Here is a 26,108-nt window from a genome sequence, read left to right on the forward strand (position 1 = left end):
CATAGAGATAATTTTAAATAATAATTTCTTCTGGTTTTTTATTCCTTTTATCTCTAAAAAAAGAAGCACAGCGGTGGGGACTAGGTTTGCCCCCAGCTGTGCTAACCTATTTATGGCTTATTGGGAGACAGAAGCCGTGTGGGGAGACCAAACTTGGTCTCATATTTCCGCTATATAGATGATCTATTTTTTATTTGGAATGGATCCGAAAGTTCTCTTAACTAATTTTTTAAGCTTTTTAATGATAATGATAAAGGCACCATTTTAAGTACTGAAAACAGTAAAGAAGAAACCAATTTTTTAGACCCTAATATTTTTATTAAAGATATTACTGTAAATACTAAGACTTTTTTTTAAAAAAAAGGTTTGTACAAACACTATCATTGGCCAAAAGAGCTGCCACTATACCCGCTGGCTTGAGAGTGCCCCAAAGAGTCAGTTTTTAAGATTGAAAAGAAACTGTTCAAAACCAGAAGATTTTGACAAACAAATTATTATTTAAAATAATACATTTTTAGATAAAAATTATTCAGAAGATAAATTAAGTGCAATTAAAAAAAAAAGTAAAATTGAATCATAGGGACAGCCTCCTAACTTATAAAGACAAAAGTACAAACAAAAAGACCACACCATCTATTCCGATTATACTTGATTATAACAATAAGAACAAAGTTATTAAAAAAAAATCCAAAAACACTGGCACATTTTACAGCAAGATGATGTTCTTAATAAGGTTATTCCCATTCCAAATGTTAAAACCCTTCTCAGAAAAAAAATTACTAAAAATAAGCAATCTAAAATCTCCACTTTAACAGACACAAAAGGTTTTTTTAAATTCAAAAAATATATTGTGTGTAAAACCACCCAAGGGTTAGTTCCTAACAAAATAACCCATTTTAGGTCAAATGTCACCAACATATCCTATGACATAAAATAATTTTTTACATGCAACTCAAAAAACATAATTCACCTATTGGAGTGCCCTTGTGGCCTCCAATACGTAGGCATGACATGAAGAAATTTAAAAACAAGAATATCTGAACACTGCCACAATATTAAAAATGGATATGAAAACCACACCGTTTCAAACCATTTCCTAACAGATCACCAGAAAAATGCATGTCGTATAAAATGTATAAGTATAAAAAAAATGCACAATCCCATGGAGAGGAGGGGATATAAAAAATATTTTAGCTGGAAATGAAATGGAATGTGTTTTTAATCTGGACTCTCTTGTACCAAAATGTTTAAATGCAGATTTCGGTCTTTTTAATTTTTTTATGATCTGTAAAATCTATGGATCAAATAACAAGCAAAGCTATTATGTTTTTAATGTTCATATGTTATAAAAGTTTTCTAACTGCTTTATTTAATATATCTATATCTATGTACATCACTCCAAGTCCTAGCCCATTAAATCCAACCCTTTTCCTATTTTCACATCTCCTTTTAGATTTTTTCTTTAATTTTTGGTTTGTTTAATTCTGCCCCCTTTTTGCTCATATAGTATTTCAATAATAATTTCCTTTTTTATTCTTTATTTAATCGCTGTTATTCAAACCATGGAGGTATATTTATGAGCTAGTTGCTATCACTAAACCCTCTCTAAAAAACGGCCAGCCCCCTTCTCACTCCTCAGATTTGATAATTCTAAACATTTATTTTTCAAACCCCTTGACACCTCATACAGCATAGAATCCATTCATATTATCCCCTTTTCTCACTTTCCTTAATTACTTGAATTTCATTTAACAAAGTTTATTCCTTATTAGTTATTTTGCCAATCCGATTCCCTTTCCAAAGATGTCCGCCCCCCTTCTCATCTCTGACACGTTTCTGTCCTATCATTACATTTCCCATAACACCCAAAATACCCAGAGCATTAGAATCTCTCATTCATAATTGCGGTTTTACTAATTACTATATTTTTCACGAACCAATACATTTCCACTTTGCGATGTATTCCTTTTTGCTGTCATAATTTACCTTTTGTGTTACCTTTGTATATGTCATAGAATTTCAAAACTAAGTATAATATAACCTTTTATCAAGGTCCATAGGTTTCAGTGATATATATATATATATATATATATTAAAAAAACAAGTCTTATTTGTATTGAATTTCGTCTAAATGTCTTTTTAAATAAAAAAAAATAAAAAAAATGTAAGCTGCCAGGTACATGTTTTATCTCACTTGAAGAAGCCTAATAGGGCGAAACGCGTTGTGATTTTATTATTATTTGTTTAAATAAAAGTAAGATTTTTAGACTACCTATTTGCTTTAGCAGTCTTTTATACTTTTATTTAGTTTTGATTTTATTTTATTTTACTTGTACCTGGTGCAACCTATTTCCCATACACATCAGGTCCATCATCAAAAGTATCCTAGGTGGGGATTGTTTCACCCACGCTGTTACCATAGAGCGATCTGTCTGCTCTCAAAATTGTAAGTACATTTAATTTTACTACTACTTATTTGCAAATATGGAGAGCACTATGGGCCTTCTTTTTCTTTATTTTCATATAAACTACACTACAACTACCGTTTGAGGGATATCCTACAAGTGGGGAGTTGAAATACCACTGTAAGCTGTTTTACCGAGAGCTGGTTATAGCTCTGAAAAACGTGAGTTTGCAATTTTTAGTCCATAGACTTACAATACTGAACTATTGGTCTCCTATCTTCTCTTTTGCATTTGCCATTGTTGTGTGATACCACTGCGGAGATATCTTATTCAACATCTGAAGACTTTTAAAACCTCAAAAGGATAGTTTTATCTTTTACTTAGTACCTATTTTTGATTACTTACCACAATATTGTATTTATTTTGACACTACCTGTATACTTCGTTCTGTTTGTTTACTTTATTAAACTTAATATACAAATGTTAATAGTGCTAATAAATAGGTTCTTAATTAGGTTTTAGTTAGGTATTAGTTAGGTTTGATAAAGGCTGTGTACTTTAAATAAAGGATCACCAGACTGACGTTAGACCTGTGCTGGGTACTTTGCATATGACCAGCATATCAATAAATTTAAACCTCCGCCATGCCCCCACTTGCCATCTTGTGAGTGGAGGAATGCCTGCTAATTAGCAAACAATCAGTGGCTTGCTGTCATAAAATACTTCACAGGCTCCACCTGTGGACATGGGGAGGTTCGTCCTGTGCCATATACGTCCCTTTGTATGACCCCACAGGTTGTTTTGTTTTTTTAACTAGTGCTGGCAGTTTGCAAATAGTCTCAAAAAGCATTTATTGACAGAATTTTGCAGTTGAAGTTTTAAATACCATTTTTCAAGAATTCTGTCCTTCATTAATATCAGTGTATTGCCAAATCCAATATATTACTAACTATTAACTATATTACTGTTTTTATATTTATTGAAAATCAATAATATATGAATGTTTATAGGCTCCTAATAAGCCTTGAATGGTGGTAATGTAATTGATTTAAACCCATAAATGGTTTGTTTGGAGCCAATAAACTGCTGATAAATGTCATTGGCTGAAATATTGAATAATTGAGGCCTAAATTGGAAAATTCTGAGACTATCTCAATTACAATCAAAATGCCACTTTGGGTATTAACAAATAACAATTTAACAGCCAGATTTTCTACTAGGCAAAGTAGGCACCTGTCTACAGATACCTGACCACTAGGGTGTACCTGTTTTCAGCACTTATAAAGTGCCTTTGTGAGCTTAAATAGGCAGGTAGGGAGAGATAAGTGCCAGAAGCCTTGGCCAGTGTCCACTCTAGTCCAGTCAGCCGTTATAACAGTCTGCAGGAACCTTTTTTGAGGGTGTAAAACTTAGTGCTGAACCAGCTCTTCCAGTGTCTATGTATGAGCCAATACAGGAAGAGGAAGGGATGACTTCCTATCTGCCTACTAGTAACCTCTTAACCCCTTAACGCCGTTACGGCGTTCTATGCCGTCGCGGCTTTAAAGGGCTTTAAAGCCGTTGCGGCGGCATAGAACGCCGTAACGGCTTGCAGCCCAGGAGGTCCGGCGGTACTCACCTCCACCGCGATCCTCTTCTGGGGGGCTGCCTCAGAGCCCAGGCAGCCCCCCCACGGCAAATCAGGCCCCCGGGGGCCATGTGATCGCTCTCAAAGAGCGATCACATGGCCCCCTATAGCTGGCTGTGGATCTGCCAGCAGGGGGGCTGTCTGAAATATCAGACAGTCCCCCTGCTGGTGGGAAGAATTTAAAAAAATAATTAGACATGTGTAAAATTAAAATAAATGCATTTTTATATATATAATATATGTATATCTATTATATATATAATATATATACATATTATATATATGTAACGTCATGCGTAATGTATTTTAATAGTAATATTAGTATATATATTAGTATTAAAATACACTTAGAGTGACGTTACATATATATAATATGTATATATATTATATATATAATAGATATATACACATATATTATATATATATACATATAATTACAATAATAAATAAATAAAATTATTAAATAAATAAATAAAATATTGAAACAAAATTTAAAATAAATTATATATTCATATGTAATTTTATTCTAACTGTATTTTGTTATTAAAAAATATATATTGGTAACAAAATACACTTAGAATGACATTCTATTTATATCTATCTATATATAAAATACAAATAACCGCAAATATATATAGAGAGATAAATACATATAATTACATAATAGATTACATTAGTATACACGTAGAATTTAAATACCTATAAATGCATATATATTAAAATTCTACGTGTATATTTAAGTAATCTTTTAACATAATTATGTCATTTGATTAATTAAAATTTGATTGACATGCCTGACAACACAGGGAGAAAGTGCAGAGAATTTAATTCGCAAGCACTATATTTGACCCTGTAACTCTCCAAGACATCATAAAACCTGTACATAGGGGGTACTGTTTTACTCAGGAGACTTCGCTGAACTCAAATATTACTGTTTAAAACTGGTAAATTATATTACAACGATGATATTTTAAGTAAAAGTGAAGTTTTTTGCATTTTTTACAAACAAACAGCACTTTTATGGACTATATTATTGTTGTAATATGTTTTACTGTTTTAAAACACTAATATTTGTGTTTAGTGAAGTCTCCCGAGAATAACAGTACCCCCCATGTACAGGTTTTATGGTGTTTTGGAAAGTTAGAGAGTCACATATAAGGCTTGCATTTCATTTTTTTCACATTGAAATTTGCCAGATTAGTTATGTTGCCTTTGAGACCGTATGGTAGCCCAGGAATAAGAATTACCCCCATGATGGCATACCATTTGCAAAAGTAGACAACCCAAGGTATTGCAAATGGGGTATGTCCAGTTATTTTTAGTAGCCACTTAGTCACAAACACTGGCCAAATATTAGTTTTTTGCTTTTTTCACACAAAAACAAATATGAACGCTAACTTTGGCCAGTGTTTGTGACTAAGTGGCTACTAACAAAGACTAAACATACCCCACGTTCAATACCTTGGGTTGTCTTCTTTTTCACATGGTATGCCATTATGGGGGTAATTCTCATTCCTGGGCTACCACACCGTCTCAAAGGTAACATTACTAATCTGGCAAATTTCAATTTAAAAATGGAACGTTCTATATTTGACCCTGTAACTTTCCAAAACACCATAAAACCTGTTAATGGGGGGTACTGTTGTACTCGTGAGACATTGCTGATTACAAATATGTGCATTTTTGCAGTAAAATCTAACAGTATTATGACATTTACAGCTAAAATGTGAGGCGGAACTACAAATTTTAAAAAAAAATGTAACATTTCTCACAGTTTTTTTAATTTTATTCATAATAAATTAGGTTTCATATATAAATATTTGATATGGAATGAAAGCCCTGTTTCTCCTGAACAAAATGATATATAATAAGTGTGGGTGCATTTAATATGAAAGATGGGAACTACGGGTGAACAGACATATAGCGCAAATACCAGTTTTTGTTTACGTTTTGTTTTGATCAGAACGTGCACTATTGACTCCGTCCTGAAGGGGTTAAACAGAAAATGCCTTGCAGGATTGGCAGAGGAAGCTGTCAGTGATGTGCATTATATAACCACTCCTGCAGTTCTTATATCACCAATGTAACTGGTCTACAGAAGACATAATAGGATAAGTGCTTTGCAAAGAGCCCTTCAAACTTCAGCACTCAAAGCCTAAACATAAAAATAAATAATTTACTTTAATCCTATGTTTAACTCCTTTAAAAAACTAAACACACCATGTTCCCAAATAACAAATTTAACCCAGATCTAGCTCTAAACTCAATAATCCTAAAACATCCCTTGTACTCAAATGCTAAATTTAACCCAGTAATCCTAAACCTCCTTACCTCTCGAGCTGTTAAACTTTTTAAGACTGAACACCATATATAATCTAACACTCACTTTAACCCCTCCCTAACATTAAACCCCACCTTTGCTCTAACCACTTCTAACATTATCTTTAACCCTGCATGTATTTGCACAGTGGTATACACTCACTATACTCACAGGTTCCAACACAACACATTACAAGCAGAGCAGAAATATGCACATACATACTTTAATACATATGCAGTTGTCAAATATAAATATGTGTTTTAGATGTTTTTACAACTGCAATGTCTAGTTAATAAATTAATTATACTTATTTTACCTGACCTATTTTGGAATTGGGGAGCAGGGGGCACATTAGAATGGTATGCCTGAAGGCTCCTGACATTTAAATCTGGCCCTGAGCAGTCTCAACCTATATTTGTAATTTATAATTTAGAACTATTTTGTGGCAGCTTAAGAAATGAGATCCAAAATTAAAATACATACAGGTATTTCGGTTTGTCTGCTTATTGAATGCAAAACGGAAGAATACAGCAAACTCAGTCTGTTCAGCCAGAAAGCCATCGTAAAAATGTATTATTAAATAATTCAGGGAGGTGTAACTTTTAGTGTGAATGTTAATTCAAATTAGTGGGCAGTGTCCCTCCATATACCCTCATGTAAAATATAGCCGATGTTGTAGGTGAGATGTAATGTCTACTGGGATTTAAAGCCCTATATTAAGCTGGATATACTTTCATAACAATGTCTGTTCTCTCCCTAAAGTTGTTACATTATTAGAAAAGAATTAGCAGAGGTATAATGCTTTCTCCAAATTCTAGACCACATGAGTTGTCGGATGTTTGTTAAAATAATAGAGTTGTGCCATTATCAGAGCCCTTATGGTCATTCTTTACATATAATGTATACATTTTCTAGTATGTGGAAGCACTGTTCATCATCCTGGTTCAGTCATCACCCTGTTACTACCTTACAAGTATAGTTTTCCAGTTTCTATTTAAGACTGGTCTGGCTCTAAATGATATATTTGAAGTGTGATGTCATTAGCAAAGTCAGAGCAGCTGACAAATTATAAGATCTCATTTTGAAGATTTAGGCAACTTTTGACACATATTCTTTTTTACACTGAGGTTCCATTGATCAACATTGGCAAACATTAGGTTTCATAAATAGTCAAATAACTGGAATCATTATAACATGAATTTTTTTAATTCACAATCGTGTTCATCAATGTTTTATTGACTATCATGTCGAGCTGGATTTGACCATCGATGTGCAAGACGATATGAATAATATTAAATCTTATGTTAAGCCAATGGATCTAACCAGCTTCAGGTGCCCTGAAAAGCCACCCAACCAGCAAAACGCATGTCGGGGCTCCACTCTTCACTTGTGGTCAGCCTGCATACTTCCAACAGACAGCTCCTGACAGCCGGCGTGCAAGCAACTTGTGTATCACAGCAGATTTCCTTTTACCACATTCTTCAGTAGTCGACTGACCTGGGTGTTTTGATCACTTGGTGTTCTGCTCCCTTGCGACAGTTAGATATTGATTACTTTGTGAAGTACAGGTGCCCGTGAAAGCACAGATCAGTACATATATCGAGCAGAATTAATTCACCATTAATTCATATACAGTATCTCACGAAAGTGAGTACACCTTTCACATTTTTGTAAATATTTTATGATATATTTTCATGTGACAACACTGAAGAAATGACACTCTGCTACAATGTAAAGTAGTACGTGTACAGCCTGTATAACAATATACATTTTCTGTCCCCTTAATAACTCAACACACATCCATTAATGTCTAAACTTTTGGCAACAAAAGTGAGTACACCCTTAAATGGAAATGTCCAAATTGGGCCCAAAGTGTCAATATTTTGTGTGGCCACCATTATTTTCCAGCACTGCCTTAACCCTCATGGGCATGGAGTTCACCAGAGCTTCACAGGTTGCCACTGGAGTCCTCTTCCACTCCTCCATGATGACATCACAGAGCTGGTGGATGTTAGAGACCTTGCGCTCTCTCACCTTCTCTTTGAGGATGCCCCACAGATGCTCAATAAGGTTTAGGTCTGGAGACATGCTTGGCCAGTCCATCACCTTTACCTTCAGCTTCTTTAGCAAGGCAGTGGTCGACTTGGAGGTGTGTTTGGGGTCGTTATCATGTTGGTCTTGCCCACCATGCTGCAGCTCAGTTTCAGGGTCTTGGCAATCTTCTTATAGCCTAGGCCATCTTTATGTAGAGCAACAATTCTTTTTTTCAGATCCTCAGAGAGTTCTTTGCCATGAGGTGCCATGTTGAACTTCCATTGACCAGTATAAGAGAGTGTGAGAGTGATAACACCAATTTTTTTTTTTTTTAATTCTTTATTTTTCTTTCCAAACAAGCTTATAGCGCCACGACAGCGAGTACAAGCTACATATTGGTTTACAATATCATGGCAGAGTTATCAGCACATTTTAAGTTTTGTAAAATGACACGCTTAACCCCTTAAGGACCAAACTTCTGGAATAAAAGGGAATCATGACATGTCACACACGTCATGTGTCCTTAAGGGGTTAAGGTACATGAAGTGAGATAGCGGCACATTGTATACAGTTTAAAAGTCAAGAGTAATACAGATGTGTACTTAGGTCTGCCTACCCCTCTCGATTTAGTTGCTCATAGCTATGCTGCTTTAGTGTAGTAGGCTAAATAAAGCATCACTTTAACAACGCTGGTTACTTGTGTTACATATTATGCATCATTCAGGCGGTCATCACTTAGCGGAAGATATAACTTATTCTAACAACATGACTAGTCTGGATAATACCACATCTATCTGGTCTAAGGCTGTATACCTTCATATGACTAGTTTGCATGAGTATGTCTATGGTTAAACGTCTATTCTTAAGGCTGTAACTAAGAACGTTTTTGTTTATAGTGATATCTATTGCTATAGCTTAGAATAAGTGTACAGGTAATAATAGAGTACATGCTGGAGTGAGGTATGTTGCTTCTTTAAGAATATCACCCTGGTTGATCGAGGCTTCTGGCGTTGCCACGGCAGGTAGGGGCCGGCACCATGGTAGACTCGAGGCCGCATGGGAGGGAGCTGTCTGTTGCTGAGCCGATGCCCGATCTGCTGTATTGTTGTAGCAGGGGGTTGCCTGTGAAGGCTTGTCGCTTTTCTCCACGCTGGGTTACTCCGTGAGTGTAGCTGAGTGGAAGGTGAGTATGGGGTTAACTTGGTGCAGCAGTGCCTTGTTTACCAACAGAAGCGGTGTAGTGTGATGGAAATGTCCTCCGTGTCATGCTCCTCGGTGTAGCAATTTTCGGCAGTGAGGATGGAGCACCCCCATAGTCCACTGCCGGTCAGATAGCTGTCAGGATAAGTGAGGTCGGGAGGTCGTGGGTCCACTGAGCTTAAGCCCGGGAGCTGCGCTGGTTACCGTTGCCGTGTGAGGGGAGATGGCCGTCCCTCTACCTCTTGCGCACATGGCGGCCGCCATCTTAAGTGCTGAGCTCGGCCCACCATCCACAGTAATGTTGTTGCAGGGTTTTGGTTGCGGTGTTGTGGTTGGGGCCGTCGGGTGAGGACCGGGATCACCCCCACCGGTCCATAGGGGGGGGAACGGTGCCTGAGCCACTCAGAGCTGGGACCCTGACTGGGCTCCGTTTGGTAGGATAGGAGGGCAGTGGCCGTCTGCCCCACTCACCACCAGGGAAGGCCCCGTCTGAGACATCCATGGTTTCTTCTCCAGGGGACTATAGCTCGGTGAGCCAGCCTCTCCCTGGATCCAATGTGCCTCAAGCGTTAAGGTCCGTCGCTGCCATTCTGTTTCCAGGCTGTAGGCCATGATTCAATGCCTTAAATTATAAAGGTTTTGCAGGAGCTCAGCCTGCATGCGACTATCCAGCTCGGCGGTTCAGCCCCGCCCCCCACACCAAATTTAACACACTTGCTCCCGATTCACACCTGAGACATTGTAACACTAACGAGTCACATGACACAAGGGAGGGAAAATGGCTAATTTGGCCAAATTTGGACATTTCCACTTAGGGGTGTACTCACTTTTGCTGCTAACAGTTTAACCCCTTAAGGACCAAACTTCTGGAATAAAATGGAATCATGACATGTCACATATGTCATGTGTCCTTAAGGGGTTAAACATTAACCCTGTGTGTTGAGTTATTTTGAGGGGACAGCAATTTTACACTGTTGTACACGCTGTACACTTACTACTTTACATTGTAGCAGCGTGTCATTTCTTCCGTGTTCACATGAAAAGATATAATAAAATATTTACAAAAATGTGAGGGGTGTACTCACTTTTGTGAGTTACTGTATTTTTCCCCCACTAATTTGCGACAAAACCAGTTTATATAGATAAATATATATATCTAAATCTATAAAGCTATGTATATAAATTTTTTACACACGTTTTTTAATCACATTTAAACATTTTTTTTTTCCATGAGTATTTATGATTTGGTTAGGATCTATGATGCATTTTGCTCCTACTATGTTCTGTCTTTAGTAGTGAGGCTGTAATGTGACATATGCCAAGCAACAACACTAGAAACAATTAACTAGACAATAATATGGATTAATAAAAATATAAAATGTTATATTATTAACACACAGACTTACATAACATAAGTGAACGGAGCCAGATAGTCGCGAGATAAGAATCCAAATATTTAATAGAACAAATATTAAGTCAGGCTCTGGCACCTTTGTATTCGTATCTAGCTCTGCCCACTGCTGTAAAACACGGAATTCACGAACAGCAGCAAACTGCCAGAAGATGCTTTTTTAACTTATACATTTATGCTGATTTTAGTAAATGTTTTCTTTGCATCACTTTGTTCTAGAAAATGTAAAGAAGCTCCTTTGAATAGGACTAGTGACCACCTATAAGTGTCACAACAGTTTTTCACACTAAAGCTTGTTTTAAAGCTCTGGGTAATGTGAGTGTGTATTGTGAACTGAGTGTGTGAGTGTGTAACTATTTTATTCAGTGCAGTGCTTCCCAATCTTTATAAATTGTAAATACCATCTGCACTATATATTGTTAAATTTTATCTTTACATGTACATATCATGTACAGTGGAAAAGAGACTACTATATAAATAAGTATAATTTTATATTCTTTTATTTGAACACTGTACTTGATAAAATAGCGCTCCACTGTTATATCACTCTTTATACTGTAAGGAAAATAGAACATATTTACTAGATCTTAGTGCTGCACTACAACATTTAGGACTGCTATAATTTCTTCTAGCAGCTTGTATGCAAGGATTGTGTCCATTCTCACTCATTTTACTGGTAAACAAGGGCAAGAACTCTGAATGGCACTCCATGGAATATCTACAACAATATAGAATCCTGACATTCTAAATTAAGCTCCTAAGTGCAACCATTAACTTTAGTTAGAAATAGGAGGACTTACATAGTTAAGATGAAAAAAGACTTGTGTCCATCACATTCAGCCTTTCTTATATCTGTTTTTGATGTTCATATAAAGACAAAACAACAGTTTGAAGAGCTTTCCTTTTTTTTTTTTTTTTTTTTTTAACAAACCTGGATAAAAATCCTACTCAGCCTTAGTATGAGAGTCATATCTCTCTGTGGATTAAGATGCTTTGACCCAACATATTACATATGATATATCTGATTTTTTAAAAAAAATTTTTGCAAGAGTTAGTCCAGTAACTGCTTAGAAATCTGTACACACTCCGATATAACCACCTCTTCCAGCAAAGAATCACAAATCTTTATTGTTCTTAATGTAAGGAACATTTTCCTTTGCCTTAGACTAAATCTAATTTCCACCAATCTAAATGCAAGACATGGTGCCCTGTGTATAGTCCTGTTTATAGATATTCAGACAATGGTTATGCTCTCATACCTCCTCTGAATGTCCCTTTTTCTAAACTAAACAGATTTATATTTATTAGCCTTTCTTCATAACTAAAATCTTCTATTCCCCTTATTCCTTTCGTAGCCGCATCAGCACTTTTTATAATGTCATAAACTCCTTCTTTCGAACAGGTTCATAAAATTGCCCGACGTATTCAAGTTTAGGTCTTATTATTGATTTATAAAATAGAAAAAATATTGTTTCATCCTGAGATTGAATATTCTTTTTTCTGCATGACGATACCTTACTACCTTTAGCAACTGCTGATTGTTTTTTATTTAAAAACAAATTAAATAGAATGGCACAAATAGTTATTAAAATAAGTGTTACCATAAAATATAAAAACTGAGGCAAAGATATCATTGCAGCAACCTACAAGGAACTCAAAAAACAAAAAATGTAGGTGCGCAAATAATTACAAATAAAGTGTCAGTGCATGAAATGTGACCAAGTGTCAGGATATCCCAGAGATATACAAGTAGAAATCTATAAGTGGGATAATAATATTGGTAAAACCACGCTTGTGAGAAAACACAAACTTATCTGTGGTACAGCAGTAATATACTTGCACTCCCTTTGTCTGATATGCCACAAGGATCTAGAATACACAAGTAAAAAAATAGACCTAGTGCAATACAGTCACAATAAAATCAATAATGTGGTGTTCTGTAATAAATACACTCACAATTGTGGAGTGGTTATAGTACCACTCCAGACTATCGGACACAGGGAGGATCAGACCCTTGGGTACGTTGGATCCTATCGTGGGTTGTACGAATTCACCACCAACCGAAAGTGTAAAGATGAAAAATGTATTATAAACAACAAAATCTTTGAAAGCTTTAAAATGAAAGATAAAATCCCACTGCATCTGGAGTAGACTAAAAAGTCCAGGGTATTGTGGAGTATACAGTGCGAGCGTCCTCTCTGTATCCCACAGCCAGTGTCAGTCTCACAACACGTGCAGGCACTTCCCAGGTTTTGGCATGATGCAGTGCTACACGTTTCACCCCACCTCTCTGGGCTTTGTCAAGCATAAATTAAATCTCCCATGATGATCCTTCATATGATGCGAGGGTGACCGGATGAGCTTCTCCTGATATCAGTGATGCTATATAATACTTAAAACAAGTGGTTTAACACATATCCTGACGTTTATCTCTGTTTTCCCTCTCTGACTTTTACCTGCCTATAAGCTTTCTCTCCTACTGGGTAAGTCAGAATACAGCAGGGAGCCTTCATATAAAGTGATATAAAACTGACTACTCTTGATCACTCTTACAATTAGCACCCAAGATAGAGAGAGACTCCTAGGGGACTCCGTTCACTCATAGCTTACCCCTTTATGCATAACGTAGCCTTCTCATGAGCAGTCAGGTACTAAGCTTAGTTTATTCAATTTAATTTTCTACTCTGACTCTCACTGTTCTAAAGTATACAAACCAAATGTGATGTTAGAGCCTGACCTTGCTTCTCAATAATTTTCAAATGTGCTGTCAATCTGTATGCCATGCTGATATACACCATTGTTTTTCTAAGACTTGTTATAGCTATCGTGGCCTTGCAAGCGTGATGTTATTTCTAGCACAACAAAAATAAAGAATTTTGAAAAAAAAGGGGACATATCATCTAAGGTGTTAACAATTCAAAAGAGGATAATCCAATTTGTTAAATTTTGAGTAGATTCTATTTATCTCAAAGAAAGAATGGTAAGATTTTGAGAAGATTCTATTTATCTCAAAGTAAGAATGCAGGGGAGGGGATTTTATTAAGAAGCTTGGCCAAGAGGAAATGAGGTGGGTGTTCAATTTGGACACCTAAGCTCTGGCTGGTCTTGGCATAGATTTTGATTTATTTAATTTTATTTGACCCCTCTAGAATAAGGAATTTGTTTTCCCTTAATTTAGTTAGTTACTGATTTTGTAAGGATTTTTTTATATTAAAGGGGGTTTAGTATGTTTTAAATTTTTTTAATATTTTTTTACATTACTCTTTTATAATATTTTATCTTGCCATTAAGTCGACAGCAGTGAGGTAAACGTAAATCTACAGGTTGGACCATTCTTTCTTTGAGATAAATAGAATATACTCCAAATTTTACAAATTGGATTAACCCATTTTGAATTTTTAACATCTTAGATGATGTGTCCCCTTTTTGATTGCTCCATTAAGTAATTGTTAAGATATTTTTATACTTCATTTTTATGGTTATCTATTTTTATTAACTGTTGAACGTATAATATATGGTGTAATTTATATGTAGGTTAGGATTCTTTAATGATGTTTTTAATTGGTGATGTATTTTTGAAAATATCTAATATCATCCCTTTTCTTTCCCTCTTTGTTGTATGTTCCTCAATTTTCTTTACATTGTATATTTATGGAATGTGCATATGTATATAGATGCTATATAAGAACTACAGAAGGATGTCCAGTCACCCTCGCATCATATAAAGTATCATCGTAGGAGATTTTATTCATGCTTGACAAAGCCACGAGCGTCAGGACGAAACGCGTAGCAACGCATCACGCCGAAACCCGGATGTGCCTGCATGTGTGGTGAGATTGAGACTGGCTGTGTCTCAGAGAGGACGCTCAGACTGTATACTCCACAATAGCCAGGAGATCTACTCCGCATCCAGTGAGATTTTATTTTTGTTTTAAAGCTTTTAAAGATTTTGTTGTTTATAATAAAGTTTTCATCTTTACACTTTCGGTTGGTGGTGAATTCGTACAACCCACGGTAGGATCCAACATACCCAAGGGTCTGATCCTCCCTGTGCCTGATAGTCTGGAGTGGTACTATAACCAATCCACAATTGTGAGTGTATTTATTACAGAGCACCACTTATGGATTTTGTTGTGACTGTATTGCACTAGGTCTATTTTTACTTGTGTATTTTAGATCATTGTGGCATATCATACAAAGAGAGTGCAAGTATATCAACCTGCTGTACCACAAATAAGTTTGTGTTTTTTCACAGGTGTGGTTTTACCAATATTGTTTTCCCACATATAGATTTAAATTTGTATATCTCTGGAATATCCTGACACTTGGTCACTTTTCATGCACTGACAATTTATTTGAAATTGTTGGCGCACCTACATTTTTTATTTTTATTTAATACAATTCTCCAATGTGTATATACTTTGCATTTATCTACATTAAATTTAATCTGCCATTCCATCCCCCAGTTTCCTGATCTGTCTAAATTCAGCTAAAATCAAGCAATAGCCCGCTCACGTTGTATTACTTTACCTAGTTTTGTGGCATGTGCATACACTGATGCATGACTTTCAATGCCTATTTCAAGATCATTAATATGTAGGTTGAATAGAAGTGGTCACATGAGGGACTCCACTTGCCACTTTTATCCAGCTTAAATTGTTTCCATTACAACTCTCTGTACTCTATCTTTAAGTCTACCCAAGAAAAATCATTATCAATGTAATTTAAACTGAACACTACACTATTGTGTGAATCCATATCAAATGCCTTAGCAAAATCAAGATCAAATCCACTGTAACTTCTTATTTCTTCATAGAATGCAATGAAGTTTAATCATGAAATTGTTTGCTAAGCCATCCATACCCACAAAAAAAATGATACGTTATGGTAGCTTTTATAAAGTTAGTTTAAAAAAGATAATGGAAACATAGCTAATTATCCTGTATAATTGAAAATTGTAAGGTGATGTCATCCCTAAAAAGTACTGTCCATGTTTTGGTCTATAATTTGCATGTAATCTTGCTAATAATAATAATAATAATTAATTTATAAATGGCAAGGTGACATTCTTATCAATGCTATTACATAGGAACGTTATCCTATTTGTCATCAAATCTGATATTGTACCAGAAATTGCAGCAATTGCAATTTTTACAAAGCCAAAGTTATGTTGATGAATACGTTTGAAATACTCTGTATAGGAGTAGGTTTCTGGTACACAGGTAAAACTTGATGTAGTTTGTTTTGTAAATTTTTGTTTGCTTGTTTTAAATGATACAATGGGTTGATTCTATAGTCAGTGCTGCCTCCCAGAAGTAGCAGGAGTAGACTGGGGGGCTTATTTCTGTATGTTTCATTTACTTTTGTAATATTGTTACTGTACAGTTACTAGTCCACCCCATATGTGCCCTATTTAGTTTGCCATGTTCACAAATTTACCATCTTCTATTCAATTAGAGTTTGTCATTAAGCTTAAAAAAGTAACTCTTTAGCTCAGGTTTCATTCATTGACATTGACAGAGGAGCTTACTCTTTATTTGCCATAGTAATGGTACTAAAACTTCTGTTATTTAAATGTATTAATGGTGCTGTGGTAATAATCTTTTTTAAGGTTTTGTTTTCTTCAAAATCAGTCATTTTTTAGTCAAAGGTTCAGTTCTTTGGACTATTTAGTGATGATGTATGACTATAACTCTGACTGTACTACTCTTAGTGTTGCTATTGTTAAATAGTAATATACATTGAAAAAAATATTCAAGCCCAAGTTCAACCTTTAAGCCAATTATGCCATCAGCTCTAGTAGTCAGCTGTTTATTCAACTGACCAAAAAGGAGATTTCTGCCTAAGATTATCCTCTCCCTGCTGGTACAAGGTGGCACTCCAAACTGACCTTTCACTCAGTCAGGTGCAGAAGAAGCACAGTGATAGAGGCAAACAGGGAATATGATTGAGCTCAATATGGAGAAGAGGGAGTAGTCAGATTTAGGATTTACAGGTTAGTCAATAGTGTGGGCCTATCACAGCAGCATGGGACTGGAGTTGAAGTTCCACTTAATCTAGGACCTGTACTGATCTTGTGTATATTTGTATACTGCTATCAACTTTAAGATCTATAAGATTTATAAAGAAAACAAATGCCTTTTTTCAGCTTTTCTTTATGACTAAAGTTTTCCATCCCCCTAAATAATTGGGTAGCTCCTCTCTGCACTTTTTCTGCAGTAATAGCTTACTTTAAAATCAGCAGACAAATTAAACTGAATATTTAAGGTGTTTTTTCCCATTGATTTATAAATAGTAAAAATTATATTTTGATCACATGAACCAATACCCCTTTTTATACATGCCAATACTGTAGCCTTTACAGTGCAGACCAGCTTGGCACACTGATAACTAGTTTTTTATCATTATTTGTTTTCATTTAATTTTATCCCAAAGTCAAACATAATTAATGTAAACGTTTTATGAATAATTGAATGTTGTTAATTTCAATGTTGGCAATGGTAATAAAAAAAAAAAATAATGATAATAACAGCACATACACTGGTTTTGATTAGTAACCTTTCCTATCCAGTTTCCCCAAAAAGTCTTATCCTCCTCTGATGACTTCACACCCCATGGAGTGTCAAGGACTATGCGACTGAAGGAAGGACAGTGGTGACATAGATTGGGACATGCTGCCATTCATTGCCTGTTGCCAGCATGCGACAGATGAAAAATATTCACAACTCAAAACTATTCTTCGAGGCTGGCTAATGATGTCCCTGGATGTGGAGTAACAACTAGGAAGAAGCAGGGTTAAACTCTGTATGTGCAGCTTTTCATAATGCTGCACATACATACTTCAGGCAACATAACCACTCCAAATCAAAGACGTGGTTTTGGTGTTTGGAGTATCCCTTTAAGACTACATTAGTATAATGTATAGTCATTCATCAGTTAATTAAGAAACATAAAAGCACATTACATATATTACACAGCTATACATTTCCTATTATGACATTGCTGGATCTTTTTCAATATATATGCCAAACACAATTAACTTCACATTAGAAAGTGATAATAAGAATTGCATATCTTTAGTTAGTAATTCGCTTTGTCTAAATATGATAATTATCACTTCAGAAAGAAATGGGTGATCAGTGGCAAATTCACAAATTATTCGTTGCAATATTTCTCACTTATTCAGTGAATAATGTTCAAGTTATATAACAGATTGTCAATTGATGTATGCTAATTTGTATGATTCAGGTATTTTCCGATCATTAAACATTATGTGCATTTTTACATTATGGAAAATGTTCTAATACATTCTAGTATAAATTATTGAAAGTCAGAATATGAAAATATATCTGATAGATCACTGTGTAGTATTTGTTTGGGAATTAATAGCTTTGAGGGTTTCTGGAGAAGTCATAATAAACCAAAAGTCTGAAGTTCAGGTGCTTATTAAATATCTCCACCACACAGATTACATTATTAAAGTATATTTTTTGACATTACATTTTAGGCTGTGGTTAGTGTTAGGGATAGTGTAAGTTTTAGGTCATGTATGGATTAATGATTAGTGTTTGGGCCGTGTAGGGGGTAATGTTTAGTGTAGTGTAGGGGTTAGTTGTTTATTTATAGTGTAGCTTAGTCCAGTGTGGGATTTGTTAAACATATCCGTTTTCCCCCCTCTCACCCCCCATCCCATGTTGGTGAATTTTATGCCATTTCAAAGAAACCAACATACAAACAAACTCAAGAAGGCAGCTTGCTCTAGAACTCAATAAACAATACACAAGATCCAGCGCACTCTCCTATCTATTAAACAGCAACTTCAATGTTGACAGATTTTATTAGTTTTTTCTAAAGGTTTTTTGAAAAAAAAAAACACCTAATCTAGGCAAAAAATAAGGGAATTTAGTTACAATATATGATCATACATTACATAAGCCTTCAACGACGTCAATTGCTCTAGAACTCAGGATGCATGCCACCTCTGGAATTCAGGGAAGTAGCTACCTCAGAAACACATGGAAGCAGCTTTCTCAGGAACTCGGAGAAGCAGCATGCTCTGCAATACAGAAGCAACATAATCATTATTAATGAACTGTCAAACAAAAAAGGGTGAGGCTCAACTACAATGGGAGAAGATATTTGGAAATGATGGCCAGCTGGGAACAGAGAGAGATCTCAGTCTGGGTGCAGCAACCTGCAATAGCACCACAGATAGGTAGTGACACTGTTAGTGACTACAACAAACTGAAAGTAAACAGAATCGCAGCACAATATGTGGATATAACAGTGTGGCCAACAATATGAGTAGCAGTTTGTGTGTAAAGGCGTGAGGAGCAATATCAGTAATAATGTCTGTGTGTGGAATAATGTCGGGAGCTGTATGTGTAGTAGTGCATTTGTGTGTACAGTCTAGGTCACAGTATGAGTGGTAGTGTGTGTCTACTTGTCAATTATGTACTATGGAATAGCATGCCTACCACCATCAGACTTTCCCCTAGTCTTCAATCATTTAAGAAGTGCCTTGAAACACATCTCTTTAGGAAAGCTTATGGCCTCCCAGAGTAACCTCTACCTCACATACCTGTCTCTTGCTTTCTCCTAAAGGTCAGCACTCTACTCTCTCCTCCAGCTCTGCTTCACTCACACCTTATTTGATTGCTATTTCCTGTCCTAATATGTTTTATACACCACCTCCTATAGACTGTAAGCTTGTTTGAGCAGGATCCTCTTCAACCTATCGTTCCTGTAAGTTTTCTTGTAATTGTCCTATTTATAGTTAAATTCCCCCTTTCATAATATTGTAAAGCGCTACGGAATCTGTTGGCACTATATAAATGGCAATAATAAAAATAATAATAATGTGTTGACCATTATGATCCCTGTCGTTCTCTCCCCTCTACCTCCAGCCAGCAAACAAGCAAATAACAGTCACCAGCCAGGTTGTAGGGATAGAGCTTTTAACTAGGGGCAGTAGGTGCCTACTCTGCCTAATGGGAAATCTGTCTCTGAGGGAAGTGGGTTGATTAGGACACACGTTACTGTGGGTACAGCACTGACCTATATGTCTTGCTGTCTAAGATTAGTGATTACAATCCTAGTAGGCAGATATTTTGCATTGTAAAAATGGTGACAGGTGCTTCTTATAATCAGACACTAATTAGCAACCATTAATAAATATCATAAATATCCCCTTCCCTTACCCTTTTTCTCCAACCAGGCTGTCCTACCTTAGATGCCTTGTATTGCAACTTTCATGTGACACTCCCTTCATTGTTTTCTCACAGAATAAGCTTGTTCTTACCAAAGTAGGCCTCCAACTTCCACTTAAACCAGGAGGTAGTGTTACCATTATTCTACAATTGTTCTGCCTCTCCACAGGAGGAGACCTGGCATAGTCTGGGTGTGGGTAGAGCTCTTTCCTCTTCAGTGAGAGTACAAGCTCTTTCTGTAAAACTTCTAGACTCTTTGTGCTGCCATTTGGCCGCAGAAGGGTTGAAGCAGCCTCTACCTCCACATTAAGACAATGGGTCTTATGATCTATCTCTAAGGCATATCAGTGTCAATCCCTGCCAGTACCTAAGGGTATCAGGGGGCAATTGAATCGTGCAGTTTCAGCATCTTGGGGATCTGTGGTAAATGCTTCTCCTGACAGTATTTGTAAGGCTGGACTTGGACTTCATTGAATACATTTATTCGGCATTACAAACTGGATATTAAAGCCACCAATGAGGCACATATTGGACATCAAGTCCTTCAACAGGAATTTTGCAGTTATTTACGTCTACTTATCCCTCCCTTTAAAGCTTGGGTATTCTCATTGTGTATATGCTGCTATAATTAGCCAGAAAAGTGGAAAATGTAATCATCCTTACTATAATTTTCTTTTCCTGCCAATTATTCATGGCAACATATAATACCAGCACATTGATTTGTATTTTGTTTGTCTACTGAAGAGCTTGTTACTAACTGGAGATCGGCTTTCAAAGACTGTTGTGTTTTTCCAGTCCTATCAGTTCAAAGGGGTGGACCTAACCCATTATTATATATGCTGCTGTTAAAAAGAGCCAGGAAATGAAAATTGCGATAAGTATTAATAAATGTTCACATACATATATATAAGCACACACACAACTGATAAGTGAGTGCATATTGGACAAAGATAAGTGAGAACATGATAGACTTTGTGAGGGAAAAAGTCTATCTGACATATTGAGAAATTGTATTCATTTACAATTCTGTTTACCTATCATTAATTGTGTTAAATGGTTTTTATTTTAGTCACAAATAAAGCAGTTGAACAGCGATGTAATGATGCATATGAACTTGAGCCTACGCAGAGCCTAAATAAGGCATTACAATGCAATAACATACACCAGTACGTAGGGAGCATACAAGATCTGAGTTACTTTGAGGCACTACAAATAACTATATATAAATCAGATATCTGACATGTGAGAGACATGTATTATAGAGCAAACAAATAGGAAAAAGCAGTGTTGCAATGTGGAAGCATAAAAGAGCATTATCTTTTAAATGACTACCTAAGGGAGTGGTGGAGCGTTCGGGGATACCGCAGCAATCAGAAATACTACTTAGCTAACTACTTAGCCTGTATATCATCTTATCAGCATAGCTGTGCAACCTGACACCTTATTTGTTGTGTCCAAATGTTAAACATTATGACGCCAAGGGTTAGTTTCACTAGGTACAAAAAAAAAAAAAACCTGATTGTCAGCTTCTTTTGTTTATGCGACTGCTACATACATTTTAAGAACGGTATTAACTTGTGAAACCAGGCATGTCAATTAGATCCACATATACCGGTGTAGAAAGTAAAGGAGAGCAATAAACATAAATTAGAGTGCATTTTGCACAAAAAAAACTGTATAATGTAGGTATCTATCAGTCTTTATATGATACAGACTGAGCTGTACACAGTCGTTAGGTGTTATCTGTCGGCTTAGACCATGGGCGACCAAACCGGCTTGTATCTATGTGACAAATTGATATGGTAATATGCAGACAAGTAGAACCAGCAACAATAATAAGGTCATTGCTGCAAGGTCTAATGCTTATCAATAAGTAATACCTTGTAAAATAATGAGGAAAATAAATAAAATTGAAAAGAAAAGATAAAAGGGGAATAGATAAAATCAAAATGATTGCAGCAGAGGACTTTGTAATAGTTGTATTAAGACCGTCTAAGACACAGCAGCAATATGTCCCCCAGTGTGCCAGGTCTCTATCTGTCCTCCCCAGACAAGTCACAGCCCACCAGCAGGGCTCTCTGTGACCCTGTGTACACTCAGAGGCAAAAACCGTCCACATGACCTCCACACCTAGTGTCCGAGAACCGTCTGCCCCCTGCACCTCCCCAGCACCTCTAAAGCCTTTGTGGAGCATATACCCTCATGTCTTTCCTGGCGCCGGCCACACACTTGGGGATGGTGCATGCCATTCACGGCCACCAGTCCGCCAGAAAACCCACATCCTCCTGGTCCACAGGGCTCATGGCATCAGGGACAAGTGTCTTTGAGGACCCCCCACAGACCCAGAAGGTCAGGGCACCCACTCCTCCAGTGGGCAGGTAGCCGGAGAATCCATCCAGAGTCCAGCAGCACCCAAGGTCACACGAACTGTCCAAGCCAGCCCCTCATGATTGGTGAGTAGTCCTCCACATGTCTCCATCTCAGATCAGTAAAGCGCGCAGTTGGGTGAAATGTTCACACAGCTGGGTATAACCACACCAAAGTCCTCATCCTCTGCAACTTCTATAGTTTTCTATGTCCCTTTAATCCATATCAGAGTGCTTCCCTTTAGAAGTGAATATTCCCTTCCTTGTCAGCATCCATATCTGCTAGCTGGCTGTTCTTTATGCAGCCTCTGCCAGTGCAGGCGATCACCTTGAGACCTACATGGGTGCTCCCGCTCTAGTGAGAGCCATTGCCATGAAGCCGGGATAACACCCACTGGCCAAGGGGGGGAGGGGGGGCTGGGCCTTGCTTTATGCCGGGAGGCTTCGTTAGTGTGGTGTCTCCTGCCCGTGTGTCTCAGTGGAGCGTATCTCCGCGATGCATGTATTGGCCACATGAGTTCAGGCAGCGTGTAAGCTGGGGATGGCCATTTCTGCTCACCCGGTGTGCGATAGGCTTCTTGCGGGTATCAGATTGAAGCTTAAGCCATTCTCCATACAGTGGCATCGGAGAATCCAACTTTGAAGCGGTCGGCATCATCGTTTTGTGCCCTTTTCACAGGCTCAGATCTGGAGCCTAAGCAGATGGCTTCCAGTTGGCTCGGCTGAACGCATTTGGTGCCTGGATTAAAATTGCATCCAAATCCTATACAAAGTATAAGATTCGGAAGATTTACAAAGCACCGAATGCAATAAAATTCAGAACTGAATGCATCCAGTAGGATGCAAGCTCCCAAATTATCATTCACTTGCTTTCACAATATGAAATATGAGCAAGAGTGCTTTGAATGGTTAGATTGTAAGATAATCGGTCAGAGCTCTCTAAGCCTCGAGTGAAGAATTACTATACAGTATTCATAGATAGCACACTCGTTTTCCTGGCACTATAGTGCCCTGAGGGTTCCCCCACGCTCAGTGTCCCACTCCTGTGGCGCTGAAGGGGGAGGAAGGGGTTAATCCCTTACCTTTTTTCCAGAGCCGGGCTCCCTCGGCGCTGGGACTCTCCTCCCTCTTCTGACATCCCTGGCTGAATGCGCGGCAAGAGCTGCGCGCGCATATAGCCAGTCCATAGAAAAGCATTCTCAATGCTTTCCTATGGATGCTGGCATCTTCTCACTGTGAAAATCACAGTGAGAAGCATGGAAGCACCTCTAGCGGCTGTCAATGAGACAGCCACTAGAGGCTGGATTAACCCATAGGTAAACATAGCAGTTTCTCTGAAACTGATATATTTACTGCAAAAAGGGTTAAACCTAGCTGGACCTGGCACCCAGACCACTTCATTAAGCTGAAGTGGTCTGGGTGCCTATAGTGGTCCTTTAATGAAAACTAAAATGAGAGTTTTGATTGTACAGAAAAACTCTTTTACCAACTAAAGATGTTACAGATGAGGAAAAACAGTGTTGTAAATGAATACCATTTTTTTAATATGTAACTAATATCTTTCACTACCTATTCTTTTATAATCCTCCTCTCACATGTATATTAGCCGATATAAACTCATATTATGCATATCTATATGTATTTAGACCCCTTTGTTTTTTCAACTTTTTATGTTGTAGCCTTAATCTACAATTGCTTAAATTATTATTATTATTTTTTTTAACATCAAGCTACACTCAATACACTCAATAATAAAGGTGCAACCCACGTCTCTGGATCATCTTTTGTTTGGAGTGCATTAGTGGCAAATTCACAATGCATATCAGAGCAAAACAAAGCCATAAAGCCAAAGGAAGTGCCTGCAAAGCTCATAGATATGATTGTGGTGATGCACAGATCTACAAGACTACAACAAATAGGGGAATTTTCTAACTTAACTGCAATTAAGTTAAGTCAATTAACATCTATTGAAAAATTGCTATTCAGTAAGTAACCCGAGTGACCATATGATCGTATTTAATGGGAAAGCACAAATAAATGCCCCCTTAGAAATGTCAAAAACAACATATAGGAGCCAGAAAAAAACTTACAGGGTTATTCACTAAAGTCAGAATTCAAGGTGAATTTGAAGTGTATTTAAAATTTGAGGTTGAAATAGCTGAACTGGTAACAAGTCAGCTATGCTTTCAATTTAGCTACTCTGGCCTTATATTTGAAATTCACTCAGGATACACCATGTGAATAATCCTGGTAATTATGTAAGGTTAAGAACTAATCTATGTACACAAATACACAACAGCATTGCATCCAACAGGTCCAAATACAATGACATGGTTATTAGAACAGAAATTATGTCCACATGAATAATACAAAACAAAACATTTATGATCCATTTTATGCCACAACTTAAATATTCACTGAAAAGGCTTGTGCTTTATCATGATGGCAGGATGTTGTAGCTTGTCATTTTATCTATCATTTTATTGATTGCTTGCTTTTCTAAATCTAGATAAGCATTAGATTTAATGTGTTAGAGCACAGCCTTTAAAGGTAGTTTAATTAGATTTTTTTTGTATGCATTTATTCTATATTTTGGTAAGATTTTACATTAGCTATTCTTTTGTTTGTGTAACTTGCCTTGCAAAATTAACTATGATTTTAGGGTTTACCTTTTTAATTAGTATTAGTATATTACTTTTCAGTTTCATTTATTTGTAGTAAAATATATTGGAATTTTCCAGACAAGAAAATTAACAATGTAAATGCTTGTTTTAGGGTTTGGTGCTAGGTCTGCTATTTTCTGTCAAAAACGTATGCATACGTAGTCTCTTACTTAAAAGTGCTTCTGGGCAATATGTGGACTTAAAGTACCTTCAGTGTGAATTAATTAACTGAATGGAATCAAAAGGAACTGCTTTGATTAATAATTATGTTTTCTTTCATACAGAGAACATGTTAATTCCATAGATTGGTGGGCATGATACTCAAATCTTGTCCCATAGTATACAGCAAAAAATGTTGAAACTTTAAACTTGCTATCCAATACTGAAACAAGATAATTCTATATGCAAAATAATGTATTTTATTGAGGGCTTATATGTGCCGAATGTGGTTGTGGCTTATACTGAAATAATAGTGAATGATGAGCTAAGATGTGGAGAAATCTAAACAATGAAGAACCATGATGCTATTGAAAGTGAGCATGATTTGAGAACCCACCATTAAGCAAATATAATAAAGTTCTCTCCAGAATCTATTACTCCATACTTTATTTATACGATGACTACCATGGTAATAGCCACAAAACAAATCATAAAACAAAGTGTATTTATAAATTGTTAAGCATGAGATAATGATATATACTTTTATATATCATTATAATATATAGTAATTATGATTGTCTAGTCAATAATTTGTTATTCTAATATTTCAGAAACATTTTTAAAACCTTGCATTTTAATGTCAGCATTACCCAATGCATTTATTTGATTCACTAGTTTCGTTGTTTGTACTTTTACTTACAGTTTCCATAAAAT

The sequence above is a fragment of the Pelobates fuscus genome, chromosome 4 (assembly GCF_036172605.1).
Source record: "Pelobates fuscus isolate aPelFus1 chromosome 4, aPelFus1.pri, whole genome shotgun sequence".
Classification (NCBI taxonomy): Eukaryota; Metazoa; Chordata; class Amphibia; order Anura; family Pelobatidae; genus Pelobates; species Pelobates fuscus.